Source organism: Silene latifolia, chromosome Y (assembly GCF_048544455.1).
Source record: "Silene latifolia isolate original U9 population chromosome Y, ASM4854445v1, whole genome shotgun sequence".
In the NCBI taxonomy this organism is placed as follows: Eukaryota; Viridiplantae; Streptophyta; class Magnoliopsida; order Caryophyllales; family Caryophyllaceae; genus Silene; species Silene latifolia.
The window spans coordinates 449660463-449669110 of NC_133538.1; positions in this window are offsets into that span (position 1 = coordinate 449660463).

Here is an 8648-nt window from a genome sequence, read left to right on the forward strand (position 1 = left end):
GTGCTCTGTCACTCGGCCTAGTGTTGACTCGCACCCTTTCAAATGACTTCTTTCGGCCTGCAATTTCCGACTAAGAAATACAATTCCTATGCTAGCGACTACTCTACTAACAACCACTATCAATCACACTCTAACTATAGCACTATTAAGTCCAAAACACGCATACGATATAAAAGGTAAAGGAACGGGACTATCGTCCCTCACACCAACACGTATTAACCACTTCCAAAACATGTTACAAACGTTAATCCACTCGTCCAACTTCCACGTATTATCTGTAACATCCCGTAAATTTGAAGACCTTTATTATATTTTAAAAGTAATATTTTAATCTATTTTAATTTTATATTAATTTATTTAAAATAAAATTTATTTGATAAAATATAATCTTATTTTATTTTGAAGAAATGTAATTATTTTTGATAGTTTAGAAATGTTTAAAAGTGATTTAAACTATATTTAAACCTTTTCCCTTGATAAAATAGATTTCGGATAAAAGTCGTAAAATTGGGATTTTCCCATTTCTTACGGTCGTTGGGTAAACGAGTTTGGATATTGGGCATATGAGTACTTAATCTTTTAGTAAAATCGTGTTTAAGAACTTTAATTTTCTCGGAAATCGCGTTCGACGAATATTTCTAATTTCCGTCGAAACGAACCAAAACGTAAACAATTGAAACTCACCTAAACACCCTACCCCAAACCATGTACCCTCCATCCTCCATGGGTCTCCTCTTCATCTTTCATTTCCTCCATAATTCACTCTCTCTCTTCCTTTCATCAAACACCAAAAATCTATCAAAATAACCTCCTTACAATCCCTAAATCCTTCATAAATCCTTCATTTCTCCACCAAATCTCATAAAAATTATATATTTGGAATCCTCTCTTCAATCCTCATCTACTAGTAAGCTTTATTTTCATTTCCCCCAATTTTGTTTTAAGACTCATCTTTTAGGGTTTCGAATTTAAAGCTTAATAATTGTGTTTTTGTTGTTCTTATAGGTGAAGAATTTGAAGATGAGTTAGGTGACTCATATGTTGTTGAAGATGAAGAGTAATTTTGGGTTTTAGAAGTTTTCTCAAGTTATTACTTGTCTCTTTGCTAGCTTAAGGTAACTATTCCGAGTTACTCGACGAATTAATGTCACATTAGTAGTTGTATTTGTGATTCACATGATAGTGTAGTATGAGTCGGTCTAGTATTCATATGCTAGGACTATGTGTTGTTATATTGTTGTTCACATGATGAGTACGATTGTCTAGCATCTATATGCTAAGACGACGTGTTATTCATATTCATATTCTTATGTTTACATGATATATTAATATGACATTTCGTGGCTGGGAGAACTCGGAGTTACTCCCCACTGACTGTGGCTTTCGTATTTGTATAAAATGTGATTGACAGGTAGGTGATGCATATATGGGGTACATGGACGAGCTAGCGAGCAAAGTAACCTTGGGACCTAGATTGGCTTTATTTTATTGTGACCCTTAAACACTTTTTATGTCATATACTTTTTAGGGACATATTTCTCCCTTTTTCATATTTGGGTTGTATGACTTTGTTTCGCGACTTTAGCGATGTTTTATTTATGAGATTCATTTTAGACCTTGCATGTTTGACACCTTCCCATGTGGATATTTTTATAACAGGTTCAGGTTTCGTTTTCGGTTTTAAAAATTACAGGTTTTTACCCAAATGAACCTATTACAAACATATCCATGCAGTTTTTATCTAGAATTACGTGTTTACTTTTCCGCAATAAATGAGGGTGTCACACTCTGAGCCAGAGTTTTGCTAGCAACAGGCCATCTGGGTCTTGGGGTAACCGTGGAGGGCAGAACAACAACAATAACAGTTTCAACCGCAACAGTGGAGGATCCTAACAGCGCCCGAACAACAGTGTGACTTAGAACTCGGCAGCTAAGCCGACTACTTCGAACACCTCGGTCCAGGGTGGAGATCAGAAAAGTAGTGGGAAGCTCTTCATGATGGGCAAACAAGAGGCTGAGAACGATTCTCATGTTGTTACCGGTACCTTTGTTGTTCATAATACACCATCTTTTGTTTTGTTTGACTCTGGGGCAACCCACTCTTTTGTGTCTAGAGGTCATGCCTAAACTATGGGTTTGGGGGAGTATGAACTTGTAAAAGATGATATGTTTATACCTTCTGGGGAGTAAGTGTCTTATGTTAAGCTATATAGAGATGTGTCCATGTTGGTAGAAGAGGTACACTTACCGGTCAACTTGTTAGAGTTTTCTATGGATGGGTTTGAGGTCATCGTCGGGATGGACTGGTTGGGTAAGTATGATGCTAAGATAGATTGCTGACAAAAGAAAGTGTCCCTAAAGGGGCCCAAGGGTGTCAGAGTGTCTTATAGAGGGTTTGTAGTGAGGCCAAAGTGTAAGTTTATCACGGTAATGACTTTAAAGTCATGTTTGAGAAAGAAGTGTCCCTTGATTCTTTGCTAAGTGAGAGATAGGCATGCGGAGCAACTGACAGCATCTGATATACATGTGGTTGGAGAGTTCAGTGATGTTTTTCCAGATGAGATACCGGGGTTACCACCTAAGAGAGATATCGACTTCAATGTGGAGCTCAAACCGGTGACAGGTCCTATATCTAAAGCACCGTACTGTATGGCACCTACAGAACTGGAAGAGTTGAAGAAACAGCTACATGATCTGTTAGACAAGGGGTATATCCAGCCTAGTGTGTCACCGTGGAGAGAACCAGTGTTGTTTGTGAAAAAGAAAGATGGGAGCATGAGGCTATGCATCGACTATAGGGAGCTGAATCATGTCACCGTGTAGAACAAGTATCCTTTGCCAAGGATTGATGACCTTTTTTATCAGCTGAGTGGCGCATGGGTTTTCTCTAAGATCGTTTTGAGGTCGGGTTCTCATCAGTTGAGGATAGCATATGAGGATATTCCTAAGACAGACTTTCGGTCAAGTTATGGTCACTATGAGTACGTTGTGATGACTATTGGGTTGACGAATGCACCAGGAGCTTTCATGGATCTTATGGACCGGATTTTCAGCCCGTTCTTGGACAAGTTTGTGGTCGTTTTCATTTATGATATCTTATTCTAATCTAAGACTGAGAAGGAGCATGAGGAGCATCTGAGATTAGTTTTACAGCCCTTGCAAGATAATCAGCTATATGCCAAGTTATCCAAGTGTGAGTTTTGGCTAGAGAAAGTGGCTTTTCTGGGTCACGTGATATCTAAAGAGGGTGTGTCGGTGGATCCTAGCAAGATTGAGGTAGGTACCAAGTGGGAATCATCAAAGAATGTTACTGAGATCCAAAGTTTCTTGGATTTAGCTGGTTACTATAGGAGATTCGTGAAGGACTTTTCTACTATCGCGAGACCTATGACAGCTTTGACGATAAAAGAGACCAGATTTCGGTGGGAGGAGAGTTGTGAAACGGCGTTCCAGTGAGAACTTTGAAGTATACACCGATGCTTCAAAGAATGTTTTAGGATGTGTTTTGATGCAGAATGGGAAGGTTATAGCTTAAGCGTCGAGGCAGCTAAAGCCGTATGAGAAGAACTATCCTACTTGTGATTTGGAACTGGGTGCAGTTGTTTTTGTTCTTCAGAGTTGGAGGCACTATCTTTATGGAGGAAACTTTTAAGGTGTTTTCAGATCATAAGAGTCTGAAATATATCTACACTCGGAAGGAGCTTAACATGCGACAGAGACGATGGATGAAGCTAATTGGGGACTATAACATGGAGATCATCTATCACGAGGGTAAGGCTAATGTTGTTTCAGATGCTTTGAGTAGGAAGAGTGTTCATTCGTTGAGTACAGCTATGTATGTCTTTATTGAATCTGAGGGATGAGATGTCGAAGATGGGGATCCATATGATTCGGAAGGGGGATACCATTGGGGATTTGACGATCGAGCCAGATTTGTATGATGATATAAAGAGAAAGCAAGAGCTTGATCCTAAGATCCAAGAATAGAAGTGAAGGGTGGAGAGTGTCACAGTTTCCAGATTTCTATCCACACAGATGGGAGTGTTCGCTTTGATGGGAGATGGTGCGTTCCTAATGATGCAGATTTGAGGAGAATAATCATGACAGATGCTCATTGCACTTCTTATTCCGTTCACCCATGAGGTGACAAGCTTTATAAGGACCTCAAGAAAACGTTTTGGTGGCCTAATATGAAGAGAGATGTGGCTGAGTTCGTGGCTAAGTGTCTAACATGCCAGAGGGTAAAGGGTGAGCAACGAAGGCCACAAGGTAAGATTCAGTCACTTGAGGTACCCGAGTGGAAGTGGGAGTCGATCTCTATGGACTTTATCGTGGGGTTACCAAGAAAACAGCAAGGTAACAATATGATTTGGGTGATCGTCGATCGTTTAACAAAGTCAGCTCACTTCATTCCGATGAAGGATACTAGGACCAAGATATAGCTAGCTTTGGGTTATAGAAAGCATGTGGTTCGGTTACATGGTGAGCCTAAGGATATAGTGTCATATCGAGATGCGAGGTTCATATCACGGTTTTGGCAAGAGTTGCAGGATTTGATGGGAACGACCTTAAAGATGAGTACATCTTTTCATCCTGTGACAGATGGTAAGACTGAGAGGACTACCAAGACTTTATAGGACATGTTGAGGGCTTGTGCCATGGAGTTTGGTGGGAGTTGGGAAGATAGGCTGGACTTGATTGAGTTTTCTTACAACAACATCAATCACACCATTATTGGGATGGCACTATTTAAGGCTTTGTATGGCAGGAAGCGTAGGAGTCCAGTTGGTTGGGATGACAGTGCAGAGGCAGTGGTTTTAGGACAATAGATGGTAAAAGATATGATTGAGCAAGTTCGTCTGATTCGTCAAAAGATGAAAGCATTTCAAGATCGCCAAAAGAGTTATGCAGATTTGCACCGCAGAGATATCGAGTTTGCAATGGGTGACAAAGTCCTTTTGAAAGTGTCACCTCTGCGCGGGGTGATGATGTTTGGCAAGAAGGGTAAGTTGAGCCAAACGTTTATCGGCCCGTATGAGATTTTGGATCGAGTCGGTGAAGTAGTCTACCGGCTTGCTTTACCACCAGATTTGAATCGAGTCCACAACGTGTTTCTTGTTTCACAGCTTCGGAAGTACGTGAGTGATCCATCATATGTGCTTGAGGTCCATAACATAGAGCTTGATGAGTCTTTAGCTTATGCGAAGGTTCCTAAGGAGATCTTAGACCGCAAAGTGCGCAAGACAGGGAATGGTGAGACCGTCTTACTAAAGGTACTTTGGTCTAGTCATAATGTGGAAGAGGCCACATGGAAACCAGAGGAGTTTATGAGAGAGCGTTTCCCTCACCTTTTCGATCAGGTATGTTTGGTTACGGGGACGTAACCGTTGTCTTTTTAGGGGGGGTAGGAGATGGTCGCATGCTTGTTTTTGAGTTAGTTTGAGTTGGTTTAGCTATGTTTGTGTCATCTTGTCAGTTTGTGTTGCGTGTTGTTTTATGTAGTGGGAGTTGTTTGGTTCTGGTAGTAGTTGTTGAGGAGGTGTTGTAGTTATTGTTCTTGTTTTGTGTGTATAGTGTGAACTTCGGGGATGAATTTCTTTTTAAGGAGGGAAGACTGTAATACTACGATTTTCTAAGTCTGTTACTCGGCCGAATATGGCTTACTCGGCCAAGTAAGTGAGTCGTGTATTTCTGGATAGAATACTCTCCAGGAATACTCGGCCGAGTATGGGAATACTCGACCGAGTAGAGGATACTCGGCCGAGTATACTCTATACTTGACCAAGTATCCTGTCTGATGAGGTTTATTTCCGCGGTTTGATTTAGAAAGGATTAGAGTTATATAAAACGGGATTTACAGTTCTTAATCATTTTAACAAAACCTAAACTCACAACGTAACTCTAATCCTCTCCAAATCTCTCTCGTTCTCTCTCTCTCTCTCTCTCTCTCTCTCTCTCTCTCTCTCTCTCTCTCTCTCTCTCTCTCAAGTGCGTGGATTGTTCGTGTGTCTAGTTCATCTTTCCTTGCATCGATTAGGTCGGTAAGCCTCTGATTTCATAAGTTCCATTGATTTGTATTTTAAGGTTTTTGCCCTAGTTATGATTTGGGGAAAAGGGGGATTTTGGCATGTTGTAATTGGTATTACGTAATTGTTGTTAGGTGGAGACTTCGTAGAGAAGCCATTTTAGCTTGCTTGATTGTCTCATTGCAGTTTGTGCTAAGGTAGGGTTTCCCTACTCCATTTATAGTTTAATTGATTTGAGATTATGTGGTAATTGTTTGTACGATTAATACTGTGATTATTTGTTGTTGGATTGAAGTTGGTGTTGGTGTTGTGATGGTTGTTGGTGATGTTTGCGAGGCACGTCCTCGGCTGAGTGAAGACACTTGCGGGAGTGGCTTCATGCCCTAGTTTCGCCCTCTGTGGAACCCGCCGCAGGAGGGGATGTGCATGTTTGATTCGGTAATCACAAAAGTTTACATATTGAATATGTGATAAATTAATTTAGTCATAAAATTAATTCTAAATCTTATGCATGCAAAACAAAATACAAGAGTGAAGAAAATTGGATCCTTACATATGTATTTTCGGCTATTAGGGCACTAGTAAGGTCTCCTACCTAACTTAGTGCTTGAGCTTTCGTAATGGATGAACAAGATTCAATTATGGAATCTATCCTCTAGGATTGTACCAAGGTGATCACTCTCAATACATTAATTACTAATTATAATACTAGAAATTAGTAGATGTTCCCTTTTAAATATCTAATATAATTATTACTACTACTAGTAATGAGATCTTTAATATTAGTATTTTAGAATGATGTATTTCTTTTTCTTTCTCTCTCTAAACATATATGAGAGAACCACAAATTTGATGTGTGATTAGAATGAATAATCAAAATGAAAACAATTTCATAAGGAGGAAGAGGAGAGAGGGGTGCCGGCACCCTTGGTCTACCCAAAGCCAATGCATGCTCCTATTTTCTACAAATTGTTCTTCACAAGAATAATAGGCTTGCATGCCTAAAACCTAATCATAATTAGGTTGCCTTAAAACAATTAAGACAAAGGCAATATGTCTCCCATTACATGGAGAAACCGGTTCTGCATCTTAAAATGGTGTTCCATTTTAACTTAGTTATTTTGTCATTTGTAAATGTGACATATGTCATATTATAATATATATGTTCATGTAATGCATTTTAACATATTAGAATCATTACATAAAATAAATCACATGTAATGACAAAATATCAACATATACTTGATATACTTAAAATGGACCATTTAATTATAATTCACAATATCTTGTGATTATAATACATTATTTATTCTAATTGTAATTGTTTCACAAACAATAAAAACATCATCTAAATAAAAGGATTAATTAACTCGTATCATTATACAATTAATTAATTTATCGATTGAGAGTGTTACCCTAAAGGGATCAACTTATCACCACCGTCACACGACATTAATGTCAAACTCTAGTCAGTCAACCATTACCGATAAATGTAGATCAGTTGATAATACAATTTTATAATTCCTTGTGTATTCTTAATATGAGATTTAAACATGTGATCGCATTATTGTCGAGGACACATACTCCAACAATCTCCCACTTGTCCACGACAAGTATGCGTCACCAATTCTCTTATCCTATTACTATCTTCCACTCAATGCAAGTTGTCCTGCAGGTCGTACTTGCATTTGATCATATCGTGAGTGGTTTTCTCGATTTGGAGAATAACTGTCTGACCGGAATTTATCTACCATATATGTCTTCCGAGTGTGGCCACGCATTTCCAGTTCATTGCTCTTCGAGTGGCCTTGAGATATAAGATAACCCTGACGGGGATGGACAATTCCTATTGCACTCTTCCCTTAGATTAGCCAGAGCTCATCATGTCCCAAAATATGCCCATAAGACCCCAATTACGAAGGTCGCCGAACATAAATCAAAGCCACTCTGAAATTGTGCCATCTGGGGCGAACAGTCATTAGTCAAAGAATCGACTCATAAGAATATCATAGTAGCTCTCGCCACGACCAGGCTATAAAATTGCCAGAACACTATTAGCGGTCATTACCCCGACAGAGTGTCCCTCACAGTCTGCCTATGTGATCGACTAGTCATCTCTCATGACTCTATGACACTTGAACTTGCCATCAATCGCATCACACTCTAGTTGCTTAGAGATGTCACCTAATACAAGTAACTATGGGTAATTACTATGTCAATCTAGTTCACTTTAATGGGATTCAATATTGTCTCAACAGCCCATTTGGATATGACAAAGTAATGGAAATTAATTTAAAATTTAAAAGACAAATGTGATTATTCTATATGAACAAATAAAACAACACTTTATTTCACATCAAATAGTCTAGTACAAACTGGGCATACGTTTGAGCCCCGTGGATACAACATGTCCATCATGTTTTGCCTGCGATAAAGGTTTGGTAAGCGGATCAGCTAAGTTATCATCCGTCCAAACCTTACAAATCGCAATTTCCTTTCTTTTAATAAAATCTCTAATAATATGAAACTTTCTGAGTACATGTCTAGATTTACTACTAGACTTTGGTTCTCTAGCTTGGAAGATAGTTCCATTGTTGTCACAATAGAGAGTAATGGGATCCT